Source organism: Anastrepha ludens, chromosome 3 (assembly GCF_028408465.1).
Source record: "Anastrepha ludens isolate Willacy chromosome 3, idAnaLude1.1, whole genome shotgun sequence".
Classification (NCBI taxonomy): domain Eukaryota; kingdom Metazoa; phylum Arthropoda; class Insecta; order Diptera; family Tephritidae; genus Anastrepha; species Anastrepha ludens.
The window spans coordinates 37,186,914-37,206,856 of NC_071499.1; positions in this window are offsets into that span (position 1 = coordinate 37,186,914).

Genomic DNA, 19,943 nt, shown 5'->3' on the forward strand with positions numbered 1-19,943 from the left:
GGCTGCATTGGCCATGTATTGCGTAGAAAAGGAGCCGATATAACACCTGGAGGCAATTGCTGGAATCAGAAACCCGTGCCAAGCGCCTTAGCTGGAATGAAATGAGGTGACTGATGCAACACAGGCCCGAATGTAAGAAACTCGTTGCGGCCCTATGCTTCAACTTGGAACTCTATGAATTGATGATGATGACTTTTAAAACATTAGTGAGAAAAAGCGTACATACACATACCGCTTTTGGCACTCCTTTTTGGCTGCTCAAATATAACCATTTTCTTTACTTTCTGCTGCCTATGATAAATGCGTGAAGAATGTAGATTACATGGAAGATTGCAAGGAGTATGCAGGTAAGGGTGATACGCCCTCATTTGTGGCGGCGACATACTCGCACACAAATACGGGCACGCACGTGTTGCCTCAGTAAAAATATGATATATCGTTAGTATAAAGAATATTTATATACATACGCACATACTGTGCATTGACAATCTTTACGCCAGCTTAATTTCAAAGCTGCTGCTAAGCATTTTTGTGGATTTTCTTTGCTTTATCCCACCCGTCAGAACTTTCAATGTATTTCGTTGCGCGACGAAATTTTTTCCCAGCGTATTCCTTTCATTGACATTTACTACTAATCCTACGCATATACAGTCACTCCCAGCATATGGGATACAGATACATTCTTTTTGTAAAGTGTTTTATATTTCATAATATTTTGCGAAAATGGAAAAGCAGAGTATACGGACATTTTATTTATTTTGGTTTATTTCATATTTCAATATTAAACACAAAAAAGTTTCCACTCATTTCAATGTAATGCAAAAAATAAAAAAAGTATGCATACGGATAATTCACGTTGTTGCTTAAATGATGCAGTTTCGACAAACGAAATTGTGTGTTTAGTAGAGAGTTTGTTGAGTGAGTTTGACTTAAAGCAAAATTAAATTTTATGTACACTAGTTTTTTTAACCATGAGACCGCGTATTTCAATAGAAAAGCGTGAGTTGGAGGTTTTGTAGAACTCAAAAGAGGAATGTCGCATAGCAAAATATCAGAAATTTTACATTTAAGTTCATTAACAGTGGAACACAGTCGTATGGTAATTAAGGGACGACAAAGAACACTCCTGCCCTTCCTTTCTAAAGAAAGATACATCTAATACAATCAACCACTTCATATCTCAAGATAGAATTCTATGGGCGATAAAAACTTTGAACCATAGAAAGCAGCCGGCTCAGATGGGATGTTCCTAGCCATGCTGTGGAACACTCGAGAAACGCCGATTTCTTGGCTGGAGGTCTGTTTCAAAAAAAGCTTTATGCTAGGGCATATTCCAAAAAGCTGGAGGAGGATTAAGGCGATTTTTATCCCCAACGCTGGTAGATACAGTTATGACACAGTTTATTCTCCTTTATTCTCAAAACTCTCAAGCGATTGTTGGATGTATATCTCAGAGAGAAGATTGCAAGCACAACAAGTTCACCGTCCCAACACGCCTACCCCTTCATGAGGTTGTAAGTATAATTGAGAGGAGCATAGAATACAAACAATATTTACTAGTCGCTATTCTCGACATAGAGGGAGCGTTTAACAATGTTAGCACAAGATCTCAAGATCTCGTAGGTCTCAACGAATGAATAGAGAACATGCTTAAAAGCAGAATAATCGGTGAAGTAGGCAGCAGCACGGAAAACCGCTCTGTCAACGGGGAAACCCCTCAGGGAGGGGTCTTATCCCCTTTGCTGTGGGTATAAATTGTCAATAATATTCTTACCAAATTCAACCGAAGGGGAACTAAAGTAGTGGCGTACGCGGACGACACAGTGCTCATGGTTTCTGGAATGTTTCTAACCACAATCAGTGAGATTATGGAAGGAGCTGTGGTATTACTCAGCAATTGGGCCATAGATTGTGGTTTAAGTGAAAACCCGAGAAAAACTGAACTGATGATATTCACCAAGAAAACCAAGGTACCAAACTTTAATCTCCCAAAACTAAACGGCGTTAGTCTCTCGGTAACCCAACAGTCAAAATACCTAGGTGTTATCCTAGATCCCAAACTCAGCCGGAACTTCAACGTATAGTACAGGGTAAAGAAAGCGAATATAGCACTTTACACGTGTAAGAGAATGTTCGGTAAAAAATGGGGTCTCTAACCAAAACTAACCAATTAGTCCTACACAGCCATTGCAAGGCCAATACTAACATATGAGGCACTAGTCTGGTGGCCTGCAACAGAGAAGAAATACATCAAAACTAAGCTGGACAAGATACAAATAACAGCGTGTATCGTAACTACAGGAGCGCTTAGCACCAGTACTACTGAAGCGCTCAATGTACTAACTCATCTGCTACCATTAGATTTACACATTAAAACAATAGATACCTGCAGCGCGAGATCGTACGGTCACAAGATCGTATGGTCACAGTAAGATCCTCCTACAGGGACCCTCGCTGCTCAAAAACAAATCAGACTGCACTGTCCCCGACCTGTGGATTTCAAGAAAGACTTTACGGTCCGTTTTCCACCGAGAGCCGAATGGAGCAAAGGGAAGGTGATTGGAAGATACGATATCGATACGGTTCTAAGATGAACTGTGGTGTGGGAGCTGGCTTCCATTCGGAGCCACTCAACCTGCCCCAGACAATTCGTCTTCTTGACTATGCCAGCGTGTTCCAGGCAGAACTTTTAGCGATCAGAGAAGCATGCAAATTACTAAAACTCAACAAGGAAGCTGGTACAAGAGTTGCTATCTTTTCAGACAGTCAAGTAGCTATCAAGGCCTTAGACTCCAACTCCATTTTATCCAAACTTGTCTTACAGTGTAGATACGAGCTGGAAATGCTTAGTCATTGGCTTGAAATCACTCTGATATGGGTTTCCGGTCACAGGAACATACGGGGTAATGAGATAGCGGATGAGCTAGCAAGAAAAGTATCGACACTAGAAATAGCAGAGACGGTGGAAGTCTCCACCCCACTCATCATATAAAAGCATCCATTGCTTCACACTATCATGTTTTAGCCGAAAGAAGATGGAAGCAACTAACTACATGCATTACAACAAAAAACACATGGCCGTCATACATAATCCAAAGGACGAATCACCTGTTAGGATGCTCGTCGACACTTTTTTGTATTTTATGTTGAGATATAAAATAAAACAAAATAACTCTATTTTTCCATTTTTGCGAAATATTGTGAAATCAAGAACACTTTACAAAAAAATCGTAAATGTATCAAATAAGGTGTGAGTGACTGTATGTGTGTTTATGAATGAAATGAAGCTTCGTGCCACATTTGGCTCGTGTGCGTAAGTAATTTTACATAATATTTGTACTCGTGTCAGTGGTGAGATTGTTCTCCGCGGAGCTTAGCCATCCTAAGTAAACGAAATTCTGAAAAATAACTACAGCATTATTTGCCTAAAATCTATAATGCACATGTAAATAAGATAATACGCTTGTAAATAAATACATTTTACGTATGTATGTGTCCAATTTGTAACAATATGGCAACTTGCGCAACAGCTGACAGTCCTAACTGCTCTCCCTTTCTTGGGGTATCATTAGCATTTCTGCTTTGCTTACAAAGGAGCTGCACTGCTTAAACTGATTTGATTGATAAGTAAATAAAGGACTTTAAACAAAGAAATTATATTTTAATACAAATTTAGTTCTATGGGGAAAGTCTTCTTAACACTATGAAACTAGCGCAAGCAAAGTTTAATAGACACTAGAGTGTTCAATAAGTTTTGCGGTTTGGTAAGAAATGGCGTTGCTGCTAGCCTAATTTTTTTTTTATGTTGATATACTCTTCATATGAGCGTATGTGAAGTTTCATTTCAATCTGTCGATTAATTCCTCTAACTTAAGATACGATTTTTTTTTGCTCTGTTTTGTTATGCTCCATTATGTCCTGTTGTGTTATTTTTTTGCTTTTTTTGCTATTTTTGCTATTTTCTTATGTTATGTTATGTCCGACAAAGATAATGCTATATCTAACGCACAGAGTGGCAATGCAACGTGCAGCGAAGAAGAAACCAACAGCAGCTTTCGACTGTAGGTGGACTGCTTAGGAACTCACGACAAATCACGATCGCGTGCGCCTATTGCTCATGACGGTATCAGATCACGACAAGTCGGTAATATTTACGACATATTTTCCGATGTCCCATTTGCTGCAGAAGTACTTATGAAGTGGAAGCAATGGACACTATCGGTAGCGTAGAACCTCCACACGCCCATGCGAGAGGAACCTGTACGCCGGTACCTGTTGTGTTAATAGTCATAAACGCGGAACCACCTTGATGAAATGTTTCCACCGTCCCAGGGTGGAACTCAACCGATAAGGAGGATTATTATAACTAGTGGGGGCACGACCCACATATCACTGGTCCGACGGCATCTTTGATGTTGTTTCAGACATTTTGATTTTAGCCTCCCTGATAAAAAAAGGTCATGTTATGTCATGTTTTGCTATGTTTTGTTATGTTAAGTCATGCTATGTAATGTTTGGTATGCTTTGTTATGCTATTTTAAGTCATGTTATGTTATTTTTTTGCTATGCTATGTTATGCCATCTTAAGTCATGTTATGCCATGTTATGTTATGCCATGTGTTAAGTCATGTTATGTAATGTTTTGCTATGCCTTGTTATGCTATCTTAAGTCATGCTATGCCATGTTATGCTATGCTATGTTTTGCTATGTTAAGTCATGTTATGTAATGTTTTGCTATGCTTTGTTATGCAATCTTAAGTCATGTTATGCTATTTTTTTGATATGCTATGTTATATTATGTTATGTTATGTTATGTTATGTTATGTTATGTTATGTTATGTTATGTTATGTTATGTTATGTAATGTTTTGCTATGCTTTGTTATGCTATCTTAAGTCATGCTATGCCATGTTATGCTATGCTATGTAATGTTTGGTATGCTTTGTTATGCAATCTTAAGTCATGTTATGCTATTTTTTTGATATGCTATGTTATGTTATGTTATGTTATGCCATGTTTGCTATCTTAAGTCATGTTAGGTAATGTTTTGCTATGCCATGTTATGCTATGGTATGTTTTGCTATGCTTTATTTTGTTACGTTAAGTCATGTTATGTAATGTTTTGCTATGCTTTGTTATGCTTTGTTAAGCCATGTTATGTCATGTTATGATGTCATATTAAAACATGTTGTGTAGTTTGTGTTATGAACTCTATATTCATAAACAAGCTTAGGTTTATAACTACAGCCATATAGCGTTTGCTTTTTGAGCCACCTATTTTTTTGAGAATGGTAACACAAATCACATCTCAAATGTGTTCATAATTTACTTAAAGGTTTGACATTTACGAAATGGGACGCTATACGCTTGCACAAAATTGGGAAATATTGAAAACCTATTTCCAAAGTGGTGAGTCTTCTTCTTCTTTTCTGATTTTCACATCGGTGGCTAAGTCAATAAGCAAAATTGTCGAATTTGGGGCTCAGAAAATCCACACTTTACTGTTGAGAAGCAAATGCATCCACAACGAGTCACTGTTTGGTGCGGTTTTTGGTCTGGCGGCATCATCGGTCCATTTTTTTTCGAAAATGAGCGAGGAGCCGCGTTCACAGTAAATGGCGAGTGTTACCGTGACATGCTCAACGAGTTGTTTGCAAAAATTGAAGAGGATGACATGGACGACATTTGGCGCAACTTGTCACTGCCAAAGTTATACTCGGCCGCCTCGGAGCTGTGATTTCAGCCCGTTGGACTATTTTTTGTGGGGAGCCGTTAAGGACAAATGCTAGGCGAACCATCCAGAGACGATTGACGCTTTAAAACACGAAATCGAAGTTGCCATTCATGAAATTGGAGCCCAAACAATCGAAAATGTGCTTAAAAATTGGGTTGATCGAATGGCCTACTGTAAAGCCAGTCGTGGCAGTCATTTGAACGATATTATTTTTCTTTCATAAATGACAATGTTCAATCTTCAAAATAAAAAAAAAGTTTGAAAAAATATTGATTAGTTTTATTTTATGGCCGATTCAAAAAGCAAATTTTACATGGTCAAAAATATACTTAATCTAATTTCCTATATACTTACCTCACGTTTTGCATTATATTTCTTTACAAATAAAGTAGCTGTAAAAGTTAATTTTAAATTTTACTCTACAAATTTGGTTTTCAAATGAAAGTGATATGAAATGAAAATTTCGATTTTAAAAACATAATTTTCTACAAATTTCATTTACTGAGATACTCCTTATGCTTTTAGTTATTTGGAAATTTCATAATTTGATGTGAAAGTTTCTAAAATGTAATAATTTTGCATTAAACGCTCTCTCTGCTCTTATAGGAATTAAAGTTCTTCAACCGAAAAAGTTCTTAAATAAATTTTGCTGACTTGTTAATGTAAGCGTTTATGTCCGTATATCCATTTACGTCTGTATATGTGTGAATGGGAAAACTTTAAAGTGCAGTAAAACTGGGAATGAAAATGAAATTCCATTTTTAACGCTTCACTTAACTGCACATTCGAGAGGAAATAAGCAATTTTCATTTTTCCCCAATTTGTTGAAAGTTGAACGTGAAAATGGAGTGGCTGGGATTGTTGTGCAAATAAATAAGGGTGGGGGAAATGGTGAGCATATGAATTGAGTGGACCAACATGTAGCTTAGCACACATATATCTGACTACAGTAAGGTGCAAAACTTTAGTTGAGTTAAAGAAAACATTTCTATTTTATAAAATTTGAATATTAAACATCTGTGCTAAGGTAAATGAAGTCGCAGAGTCCGAGCGATCTGAAGTTGGTTACAGTTCGAGTGCTGGACCCTGTACTTGTGGTTTACTTGATTGTGGGATAAAAACACACGGCTTTGGTTCTATTTTCTATTTTCAAAAAACTTTCGTGCACTACTCATTTATTTATTTGAATCTGTGGTTGGAAAACCTTACAGAGGAGAGGCACAATCATGAGGTTATGTTATCAATATATAAATCAGCAGCTACTGTCTGAAAAGTATATATATGTAGGACGATAACAACATGCATTTTTACTCGAGTGAAGTAAACTGACCGTATTCGTTACTGACTTGTGTTGCCTGACTTTCACAAATAGATTTTCTCCTTGTATGGAGACCAATTGAATGCTGTTTAGTTTCCGAGTCTCCAGATGATACTACAGATACCAACTGGAGACAAGCGTTGAGTGACACAGGTGGCCTGTGATCAAAGCAACTAACATAGAGACGATTTTGTTTTTTTTTTGAACAATTATTACCAAATTCTTTTTGGTAAGAATCTTTACCCTTCTCGTTTTTAGCTGGAGAGGAGTCTTCCTACAATCTTCATACATAGAGGAATGAAGGCGAATAGTTCAACTCTTTCGGATATTTTGCTGCCTTAAAACTCCCTGGTATTTCATTATGCTGACACACATACCAAATGGATGTGGAAATTTGCTAGAAATGATGGAACTAGTAACTACCCCACCAAGATACTAAATCGCGCTTGCCTATCGGAGTAAATATAGACTTCTTTAAAGGTAGTCACTTTCTTGCTTAACCAGACAGCTACCTCATTAATGACTAGAATTTCTGCCTGAAATACGCTACAGTTATTAGAAAGATGATCCAAAATGCTTACTTTTGGTTTCTTAGAGTAGACGGTAAAGCCGGCTTTGTCGTCAAGCCTTGAGTTATCGGTAAAGAAGCGTATACAGTTTTTCCGACCGGATATACTTTAAGTTGGCGATAGTTTTACACATCACCATTTTTTGTTTCTTTCATATCAAGGAAGATTTCGTAAGTTTTAAATTCTGTATGCATCTTCAAGGGTTACCAAATGGACAAATTGATAGAAGTTTCTGGAAAACTCGAGGTACGCCAAATATGGGTGAAGAGTGGCACTACAATATGCACATTGATTCCTAGCGTGCCTTTTTTCAGCTCAAATCTAAATACAGTCTCAGTTACTTACCTGCCTCTGCAATAGCAAAAAGTTGATTAAGTTGCGCACAACAGTGTACGAGTGCCCACACACATACACATACATAATAGGGATTTATGGAATGGCATGCAAGTAAAAACTTAAGTACATACATATGAACGTATGAGGTTATGTGAACATTCATATAGAAAACTCAAGTAACAAAAATATGATGACTGCCAATTTGTATCCTTTTCAATGCTCGCCTTCAAGTGAATGTGGGATTGCTCCTTTTATTATTGCTACTGATTTGTAAACACTTTTTTTGCCAGAAGATACGCTAAGAATTTTTTCTTCTTCATTCCAACAACTTCACTTATTTACTTTGATCACTTCAAAGCTTGTGTGCTTATGCATAGGATGAAAGGGAGTGGAAGTGCGAGATTTCGCCTGTATATATGTATATGAACGTAGATGTTTGTATCTCGACTGTGTGCGCTTGAATGCGTAAATGCATTAGTGAAAGTAATCAACAGCCAAAATTGTAGTTCGCACACTACAATAATTGAAATACAGTAAATTGGCCGACGTACAAATGCCTGGCAGCAAAATAAATCAAGCATAGGTCGAGTTGGCAACAATAATAATGTCGAATTTTTATTTTTTTGCATTTTATTTATTTAATTTTTTGCTACTTTTTGTATAAAAAGTCTCAGTTTTGTTATAAACTTTCAATGAAAATTCAATTTGTTTTATATTAGAGTACTTACAGTTATAAAATCTTACAGACTAGAGTACAAAATTCTTAAATATTTGTAATATTTAAAGGTAAGACTTAAGAGTAATTTGATGCCAGCCCAGATAAAAATGGAGATCTAGGAAAAGGGAGATCAAGATGGAGACTATACAAAATTCTACTAATATCATTTAGACACCCGGTTGTTGGTACATAATTTAAATAATTTAAGTACAAAATTTTAACTTGCACGGAAAGTGCAAATGCAAAACCCTATCAAGAATATTGAATTGTATCTGTTCCAGTAGATCTGGACAATCAGAGATATCACAGACAATGTCTCCTATTGTTTATGCTTTGCAAAAAAGCGAAACGAACGCACATTAGTTTCTACTGGCCATAAAATTTCATCCAAGTGCTTATTGCAATAGCCAATGGGAAAAAACACTTAATTTACCTGTTTCAAGGGGAAGGCATAAACTATACTGGCAAACTTTTTTTAAGTTCAATCGTATTTACGTTTTTTTTTAGATAAATGTGTTCAGCTCTGTTTTATGTGGCCGATGAGCTGGCCAGACGAGGGACCTGTGAGGTAATGTGGCCGCAAAAGGAGAGAACCGGGATCCCTTGACAACCTGCGCTCTACTCCTGGAAGGATGGGCTTTGCGTCAACTCAGCGAGCGCTGGGCAAGTACACGAAAGTGTAAGGTCGCGAAATCCTTCTGGACACGTTTGGATCAGAGGCGTTCGAGAGATATTCTGAAGATGACAAAAGCTCCTCAGCTCTCAAATTTTGTGGGCATCCTCACATTGCACTAACCGCGCGGCATACATGCCGTGAGACTCTGAATTACTTCGAGTTCTTTTTGCGTCAGCTGTATGGAGGATGAAGTGAAATCATCTCAGCACCTGCTCCTTAGCTGTTCCGCTCTAGAGAGACTAAGATTTTAGCATTTTGACTCTTACTTCTTTACTGCGCTTGCTGATATAGCAGGTCTTGATAACAAAAATCTGATGAGCTTCATCAGCAGCATAAAGCAGCTAACACAGCCGCAAATTAGTGACCATTCATAGTCCACAAATACTCAACCCCCCCTCCCCTCTCCTTTAGTTTTCCTTTGCCTCTTTCTTTCCCCATTACAACGGTATCACAAAGTATGAACCAAACTTCTTTCGTCCAAGTAGGCCCACTTTCTGGGCAATCATTACAATCTAACCTAACCTAACCTATGTTTGATGTATTATTGTAAGAAAAATGAATGCAGTTATATTTAGTTCTATATTTTATTAAGAGCACATAAATTTCATTAGTATCGCTAAGAAGTTTTTTACTGCCCAGTCATATTTACCAGGTATATACCTATGAAATGAGACTTTCTGCTATTAGTCCATAGATATCGCTAGGAGTATTTTTAAACCTTCCCAAATGTCTTCTTTTTTTCGTCTGTCACCTGTAAACAATATTCAGTTCATTGTTTGTTACGCTTCATACATCAATGCATTTTTGCCGCTCTTAAAAATGTCGAATTTTGTGCCTTCAAACTACGATTTGTGAACATCGTTGATTTTCTGTTACCCATTGAAGAAAAACGCTTCTCAAGTTCATCAAATGCTTATAGAAGCTTATGGTTGACATGCTCTAAGTGCTTCAGGTGGTTCGAAATATTCCGAAGTGGTGATTTTAGCGTGGAGAAGGAGGACCGTGGCCTGCCATCGAAAAAGTTTGAGGACAGTCAAACGCAAAAAATGATGGCAGAGCAGTTGGAAGTGACCCAAACGTTTGAAAGACATGGGCATGATTTTAAAGGTCGGAAGATGGGTGCCGCATGAACTGACAATGTGACAATGCACCGCCACATCGAATAAGAGCGACCCGTGAATTGGTTGAGATGTACGATAGGGAGCCGATGGTGCATGCGGCTTACTCACCAGACTTGGTGCCTTTCGATTATCATTTGTTTGCATCGATGGGCCACGCACTTTCCGAGTGGCGCTTCCATTTTCACGATGAAGCCAAAAAATGGCTCGATGATTGGTTTGCGGCCAAAGACGGCCAATTTTTTTGACGCGGCATCCACAAATTGCCTGAGAGATAGGAAAAATGTGTCGCTAGTGATGGCTATTATTTAGAATTTTAAATTTGTAACCATTTGTATACCAGCACTTTTTGAATTCCAGAAAAGCTTTGAACTCATTTCCAAGCAATTTACTAGTTAACCATTTCCTTGTTTTCATGAGCCAATACTGCCCGAAAGATGCTTAAATTTTTTGAATTTACTAAAAAAAAAAACAAATTACACATTTTTTTCATTCTTAGTAAGTTCCGCTCCGCACTCCATAATGAGATTGGCGAACTTTTTCCCCGGTTATGAGACAGCTGTCATACATCGTCTTTCTGGATGCACAAAATTGTCGCTATTGTAAGTACCTATTTCTGGGAACTGATCGCTAAAAGTATTGAAGAATTTTGAGTGGTTTGAAAAAGATCTAGTAGTGATATTTATTGGGTGTGAGAATAAGTTTCTGCCCTCGTCAAAGGGGTTCGCTGCTGATACTATTGTTGTGTTTGCTTTATTAAAGGGTGATTTTTTAAGAGCTATAGGAAAATTTTTCAAAAAACATACATAAAATTCAGAAAAATACATGCAATTTTTATTTAAATCGATAGTACAGCCCATATAATTTAATGTTTGAAGATTATTTCATGCAAATGTTGACCGCGATTGCGCTTCAAATTGTCCATCCGCTTAGTCCAATTTTGGCATTTCCATTTCTGTCCAATGTTTCGGCCGGTATCTCACATATAAATGCTTTAATGTTGTCTTCCAATGCGTTAATTGAAGCAGGCTTGTCTGAATAGACATGAGCTTTAACATAGCCCCACAAAAAATAATCTAAAGGCGTTATATCGCACGATCTGGGTGGCCAATTGACAGGTCCCGAACGTGAAATAAAATGTTCACAGAACTCGCCTCTCAACAAGTCCATTGTTACGCGTGCTGTGTGGCATGTGGCACCGTCTTGCTGAAACCACATGTCGTGCAAGTCAAGCTCTTGCATTTTGGACAAAAAAAAGTTGGATATCATTTCACGGTAGCGCTCACCATTCACAGTTACGTTACGATTCGCACCATCTTTGAAGAAGTGCGGTCCAATGATACCTCCAGCCCATAAACCGCACCAAACTGTGACCTTTTCTGGATACATTGGTAGCTCTTGCAATTCTTCTGGCTGATCTTCACTCCAAAAGCGACAATTCTGTTTGGAGGTCCTTGACAGTGAAACAAAACACGAAACGTGCGTCAGCTGTTTAAACCAACTGTTTAAAAAGATAACAGCTAAAAAATTAGTTGAAGGTGTATATGCCTCGTGGCAGTAGTTGATGTTCGTGTGAAGTGTTAAGATCCTTTTTTATATGACGTCAAAAATGTCCTAAAAAAATTCAAAGATACTCAACTATGTACAACAATTATTGGATGAAGACGCATGTTTAACCCTTGATGATACGTCTAAGGAGTTGGATGTTGACAGATCAACCGTCGGTAAACGTTTGCGCGCGATGGGAATAGTCCAAAAAGCAGGTAACTAGTGCCACATCAATTAAAGGAGAAGGAAATTGGAAGACATATGGTGACGGGTGAGATGCTCCATTCCGATGAACGCAGTCAGCCCTTATTGGAGAACTGTTCAGTTCTTACGAGAACAAACTGGCTCAGTGAATGAATAAATTTTTCGTCGCAGGAATGCGTATGCTGCCTAAAAGATGAAGGAAGGAAGTACTTCACATACTTTCATGTATTATTTACTAGTATAAATAATTCGTAAGTTTGGCCAAGAAAGGACGCAAACTTATTCCCCAACCCAATACAAATTTCAATACCTTTCTGAGATCCTATTCACTGAGTCGAAAACAAAAAGTCTGAGCTACCAAAAAGATGTATGTTGTTATGCATCCAATGTAGCAGAATAAAAAGTCAAAGCGGTGGTTCGAAGGACTGCGGTCTGGTTGATCCATCGTCGAGAGTGGCGATAAAACCTTGGGTGTGGACCGAAGAGGGAGCGCTTACTTCATTGATTAGGAATTGAAAATAAGTAAATCTTTTTTTATTTATAACTACATTAATAGTCAATCCTCTCAACATTTTTTAATTAACTTTTCTTTAATGAAACCAAAAAATGAGTTAAGCATTATAAAATTTAAAGCTCAAAAGCGGACTCATATCGAGCTAGTTGTTTCATTATTTAGCAGTTTAATGTGGATTTTGTTTTTCTAAGTCCAACGAAATCACCTTAACGCCAAGTAACGAATCGCTGTGGTACCATTTGGATTTAATTTTCCGCAATACAACTAAATTTAATAATGCTCTGCCCAAGGCTTGCAGAGAAGTGGGCTAATGCGTGAGTTGGTGCGGTTTTTTTTCGTTTCAGCCTTTCTTTCCACTTACCGAGATCAAGTAGGGCAGAGGCTTCGCTATTTACATGGTGGCGTAGTCTTTCCTTATGAGGCTTAGCGATTATGTTGATCGAATTGGCAATTGATTTGATGCCAAGGTCGTGTTCGATATCGGTGTTGCGGACGTACCAAGGTGCATTAACAACGCATCGTAGTAAGTTTGACTATTTGTTCGATAGTTAGCAAAATAAAAATCAGCTGCTTAAGGGGACAGATACCTGTAAAATTTCGAAAAAATTGTTTTTTTCATAAAATGTTAATATATTCCTTTAAGAATATGTAAATTTTTAGAACGTAAATTTCAGTATTTCTTATATTATACATCGTCTCAAACGTAACGACTCTATTCGTTGCGTTCGAGCGCTGGGTTAGGTTGCCGACTTTAGGCGCTTTTTTCTCAAAACTAAATTTTTCGAATTGGCGTACACGATAACTCGAAAAGTTATTGACCAATCTTCTGAAATTTAGCACAAACCTTTTATAATATTACTTTCTATATGAATTTATTATTCGAAAATTTTTAAAAACATAATTTTTTCGAAGCAAAAATAGGAGGAAAATTCGCCCCAAAATTCATGCTTTTTTTCTGAAGAATTTTATTCCGGGAATTTTTTGTTTTCATTTTTGTTTAATTCATATAGAAATTATGACATTAGTAAACAAAAAGAATGTTTCGTTTTTTGTATTCAGGTCACTGGCGTCGATGCTACAACGCGCGCCGATTGAGAAGCCCCGCTGCGACCTTCCTCGAATAATTGATTGTACATCCGCCATTTTAATTGATTAAAATAAAAAAAAAATGTATATTAGTTTAATGTGTTAATAAACTGTATGCCAATTTTGAAGAAAATATATTGACTTTTCCAATTTAAATAATTTTAATGAAAATCAGGGAAAATATGGCCATTTCCAGGTATCTGTCCCCTTAAGAATTAGCATTTGATGATGAGGTGCAAAGTTAAAAATTGAAAAAAGTAAGTAATTTATTTTATATCATTTTTTAATTTATTTTTGCGGTAGACAATTTTATATTTCAAGGCTGTTTTCTTCCAGCGGATGAAACGAAGCCAATAGTCAAATGATTACGAATGATTGTAAAGGCAAATTAACAGAAACTAGTCAAAGAGGTCGTTCACAGCTCAATAGTAGGTTCGTCAAAAACAAATTTTTTTTCTTGATTTTCTTCTTCTTCTTTTCTTGATTCAATTGCCTAAATTGGTTCTACGACCAAAAACTATTTGTTAACCCGTACCGCTCACACTTTGAAAATCCTCCGACACTTCCGATGGGGAAAATAATGTCTTCCTTCAGGTTTTATTTAAAAAGGAAAATGCTTTGTTTGAAAAAAATTTTTGTTAAACAAATATTTAAATATTTTTTATTAGACACCCGAACACGTCGCAAAATTCAAAAACAATTTTTAAAAATTAAAGAAACATAAATATTTATCTCGTGTTTTGGGCACTTGTGAAGAGATCTAGATCAATTTATGTAACAAAATGTTTGGCAAAAAAAAGCAAAAACTAGGTTTCCCATTTTTTCGGCCATGTACCAAATTTAGAGGCTAGCACCGGGAACATTTTTTTTTGTAAGCCATTTGAAATTTGAAAGGTCAAGCCAAGAAGCACCGACAGATTGGTAACTCTGAAAATACTCAGGCTAAAAAGCTGAAAAGTAAAAGGATAGATAGTCAAGGAGGAAATGAGACAAGTATCATGAAGTAAGAGAAAGAATATAATAGGGAATCCTTTGATTTTTTTTTAAACTCTTTGGCAAATCTGAAAATATCCTCCAGCTTGAGAGAAGGAATATTGCTCATTTTCATAACATGGGAAGCAAAAATGTGTAGCTTCCCCCTATCGTAGCAAAACAGGCAGGGTTCTCAATGATCCAATAGTATCCACCATCTACCGAACGTTTTTGCTACCAAGTTTTAGAAGAAAGTTGTACAGTTATCTGTTCGAGTTTGTCGCAAAACACTTTGCAGTTCCGCAGCGTGCTACACTGGAAAATCGCTCTTCATGTAAATTGGTTAAATAATCCCTGATCTAATTCATGATTAATGTAGAACTGATCCTGATTGTTGTCTCTGGTCTCTGTGGCGTTGACCAATTCATCGGCAATATCATTTCTTTGAAAACCGTGGTGTCCTCGAACCCATATAAGTACAAGCCTGTTCTGTTTTGCAACAGAAGTAAGCTTCTGCTTACATCCTTAAACAATCCATGAGATTTGCTAAGCGTTCTCTAGAGCCTTTAGTGTAGTCTGACTGTCACTACATACTCCAACATCTGTATCTCGCTACATCTGCTCTCAATTATTCATTCTGCTACTCTCAGAATGACAGTTTGGAAAACAGTTTCCTTTGCTCCCATAGCGTAATGATACTTATTACTATCGTTTAAGTTCCATACGGCCCCAGAAAATATTTCGTTCTTGAACGCTAGGGTAAAGAAAATATCAGTCAAAATTCTTTAAATGCACTCTGGGTTACTCTATTGCTCACACAATGGAAATTTGACATCAAATTGCTTTCATATGAACCAATAGGCATAAGAATTTTTTTAGGTGCCAAAAACAAAAGATACTGCGCAGATAGCATCGTAAAGATTTCCCTTTGTCCCGAAGATCCGTCTGCTTGCCAGAAACCATATTTATTGCTTCTGTCGCTTTCTGCTGTATAAAATTTCAATAGACAACCTGTGAATATTTATTATACCAGTTAATGATCTAAGTAGCATCCGAATCGTCCTCGGACTAAATTAGGGAATCAGGAACAAATTCGTTATAGGCAAAAAGAGACATGTTATTGATTCCATCGACTTTTATATTTATTTAATTTTCATTTTGGCAGTCACTGTAGGTATACGGGTAGTTGGGTGATAACTGCTAAGTAGTGTCCGGCTACAAAGCTCCGGGAATGAGACGCCAAATAATATAAAACGTGGTTTTTCTAAAGCAGTCACTCCTCGACAAGCAATGGTAAGCCGCCGAGTGTCTTTTTGTCATAAGAAATCTATCTGTCACTTGGAGACGGCCTGAGTATTTCGAGCCCTCCATTTGTGAGAAAATATCAAGATGTAACCCCCAAATAATAGGAAGAGTTCGGTCAAACACACAATAAAGGTTGTATGCACCTATTAAGGTATAATGTTTGAAACATTTATGGTTGTAACAGCAGAATATATACAATATTAGAGTACACCGCTAATTTTTTTCTAGCTATATTTTCAACTGGTACAATTCAAGGCGCCCTCGCACTAGTGTGACACTTTCCATCAAATACCAGTCCATAAGCCACATAGAATGTTAGGTGGGTAGTTTCTCTTTTCATTGCGTGACATACACAATACTAACGCTCTCATAATTTCGACACATCTTCTCCTTTAGACGCTTTGTAAATGAACAGTCAATGCGACAAATCGGCCATTGTACCAAATCCAAAACCATATTTAATGAGCTCCATCCTTTGGGCTTTCAGCACAGTTTCTCACGCGTAAACATATGAAGATACATATGCACGAGTATATATAGACGTTTATGCATTGTAATTTATATAAATAAATACAATAGTCGCACACACGCATACATATGTACATGCACGCATACACATAAACGTTAGTTTCCTCCAGTGACGATTGTTTGTGTATGTGAAACAGTGTGGAAAATTGATTTGTTACTAAAGCGTTGTAGTCAGCTGGCGGCAATCAGCAGCAATACAATTGCATGCTGCCAGTTGAACGCTTCGCATTCAATAGAAATGCCCTAAGTCCCCGCCAATTTGCTAGCAGTGGCGCTGATGGCAGCAAATAAGAGCAATCATAATGAATAGCTAACTGTGAAGCGAATGTTGAAAAGCACTTTTGTGCATGATTCGCTACTTTCCTGCTTCAATTTATTGCTTAAATTTTTACGTTTTGACATAGATATTTTGTTCGTTTTTTTTTGTTGCGCTTTTGACTTTCACGAGCGGCGGCTTTGTGGAATATTGAATACACTCATATGTGTAACTGGCCACTTTAACTAACTACTGTGTGTGCACTTAAACATTTTGCCACTTGTAACTTTGACCACAAAGTGAAATTGTTCGCTGTAAGTGCCAATTTCTGAGAAAAATCAATCATCATTTTGCTTGTGCTAATAAAATAAAAATATTACTTATACGCCATGGCGCGCACTCGATAGAAAATGCAATTGTTGAAATTGTGGGGCGCAAAAAGCTTCAAAATCATTTTCGTTGTATTGAACTATAAATACGGCTGATTTAATTTTTATGATTTTAATTTGAAAGTTTGTCTTAGGTTTGGTAAAGAATACCAGTTAAAATTACTTTATTTAAGTAATTGATCAAATTTTGTAAGAAGAAAAATTACATATCAAACATAAGACGTTCTGTGTGTATATACACACGATGGGGAGAATAATCAAGTGGCACCTATTGTGGTACCGCGAATTTGACAACATCAGCTGATTTACGTGACGTCACCCTGGAGATATTGGTGAACAGTGAGGCCAAATTAGACGTAACTTGATTTAGCTTGTTTGGTTCTCTTGCCTCAGGATTTTAATTCTGACCCTTATTATGAGCAGCATTCGATCTTCGACTGTAGTCGAAAGTGCTGTTCGAACAAATTTTAATTTGGTATTATGGTGCCCATTCGCTGAAGAATAGGACTATTGTGAATTAGGGTGCGAGCAGAGTGAGCGCTGTTGCCGAGCGGAGCCGAGCCGAGCTTATTGACGCTTATTTTCATGCGAGAAGAAAATTTGTATATAACACAGTGAATGCGAGAATCAGCGCTGAAATTCTGTTTATTCCATGTGTTTTGCTCTTATGTCATTTAGTTTTGTTGTTCATTTGTGTTTATAAAATTGCTGTACACGGTAATGGATTCATCTGATGAAGAGCATTTTGCTTCTCCTAGTGTGATTAATGCAATTATTAACACAAAAGAGTTTGGAAAACATCCAATTACACTAAAAAGGAATGAATTTGGTGAATTTCATCATTTATATAATGATTTAAGAAAATATCCAGCTAAATTTCAACAATATACCCGAATGAAAATTGAAACATTTGATTACATTCTGGCCGGGAAAAATTTCAGATATTATTTGATCGATATCCCTTTTTTTATTTTTAAACCATTAAAAAACACAACTGCACTCTAAAAAGTAAACATCAACAATGCAAAAAAGCGCACAAAACGCTTTGAAACTGTTTTCTCGCACTCATCGGCTTTGCTCTCTGCTCTTGTCGGCGTTCACTGTGTTATACACAAGCTTATTTGTATTGACTTGTATGTAATCAGTTTTATCGCACTGACAATCTTTATCGCACTGACAATCTCGGCTCGGCTTTCAGCGCTCACTCTGGTCGCACCCTTAGGCTCGACGATCGATCGCTCGACGCATTTACAATAGATAATGTTTTCTCAGCCGATAAAGTAAATCAAAATAAAAGAAAAGCGATTGTATTCAAATTCTTTGTTAACAACATTTTTAAAAGTTAAAAAAAGTATTTTTTGTGAAAATGAGTTTTTGCAGAACTTCTTCTTTATATACGCGCAATTTCTCTTCTTTCAGTTGCAAGAGTTTATCGGTTACGTTTTGTTTTTAATTCGTAACTTTTTTTCGTTTATTCCGCTGTTTCTGCAGCACATTGCTTTATTTCGTGCAAGGTAGAAATCATTTCTTCAAAGAATCGCGTTTGGCCATCAGTCTGCAACTCCAGGAACCTCAATCTCTCTGCTTTTTGAGATTTTTCATTTGTCCTCGTTTTTCCTGCTGGTTCCTCGTGAACCTTTTAATTTAATTCCACTTCACTTTCCCCAGAATTTTGGACCAGAAGTTGTTGGCTGGGATTTGACGGGGACAAAACTGTGAACCGGTCACTGGTAGTTGTATCCTGGCCAAATTCCACCCCAGGCGGATTAATGCAGGCATCAAGTTGCAGTAAACCGATTATACTTTCTTTGGTATTTGAAAATCCCTGAAGTTTGTTAGGGCCCCACCTGTTGCTCGGAGTTCACCTTTGTTTTGCGACATTTTTTCTTCGCTTTTGATTTCATGTCAGCCTATACCTGCCAGGGGAAAAATAAAAATGTATTTCTACACACATCACAAAAAACCCATTATTAGCCTTAACCCATCTTCGGCCGCTAAAAGAATTCGACATAATTTTTCCATTTCCTTTTTAGTCAGTGCTTATAGGACCATAATCAAGAAAAATTAAAAAAAAAAATTCTGACTATCGGTGTTTTAGATATGGACTGGTCGAAAAATCGACCGCTGGCCAAAAACCGTCAAATATATTAAAAAAAAAATACAACATTTATGAAAAAAATTTAGCTCACGAAGTCAATTTATTTCATTTTATTTCAAGTCAAAATATTTTCTTGTTGTTTTATTGATAGAAAAGTCAGCTTACAAATTTTTATGATAATCATCAAAACATTTAGTATGTATGAATATTTCATTTTTTGCAGGTAAAAATAGTATGTTTCTTGCAAAATTTAGACCGCCGAAATTTGTTTGCAATACTTCTCATGACGGCGTGTACCCTTTCATTGATCCGAGGAAGGTTCGATGGACCTTCATCTCCATGTTCGTTTTCATACTCGTCCTCGTCCTTGTCGTAATTCAATAATTCTGTTGTGACTTTGGAACTAAAATCAACTTGTGGCAGTGGTTTTATCTTTTCAATTTTTGCCATCATACAATGAAGTTTCCATGCATTGACCATTGCGTTGCCAAGAGCATTTGTCCATATTGGCCACCACCATTTTTTTCCTCTCATACATATTCTATAATCTGCCACCGCATTATCATGGAGATCC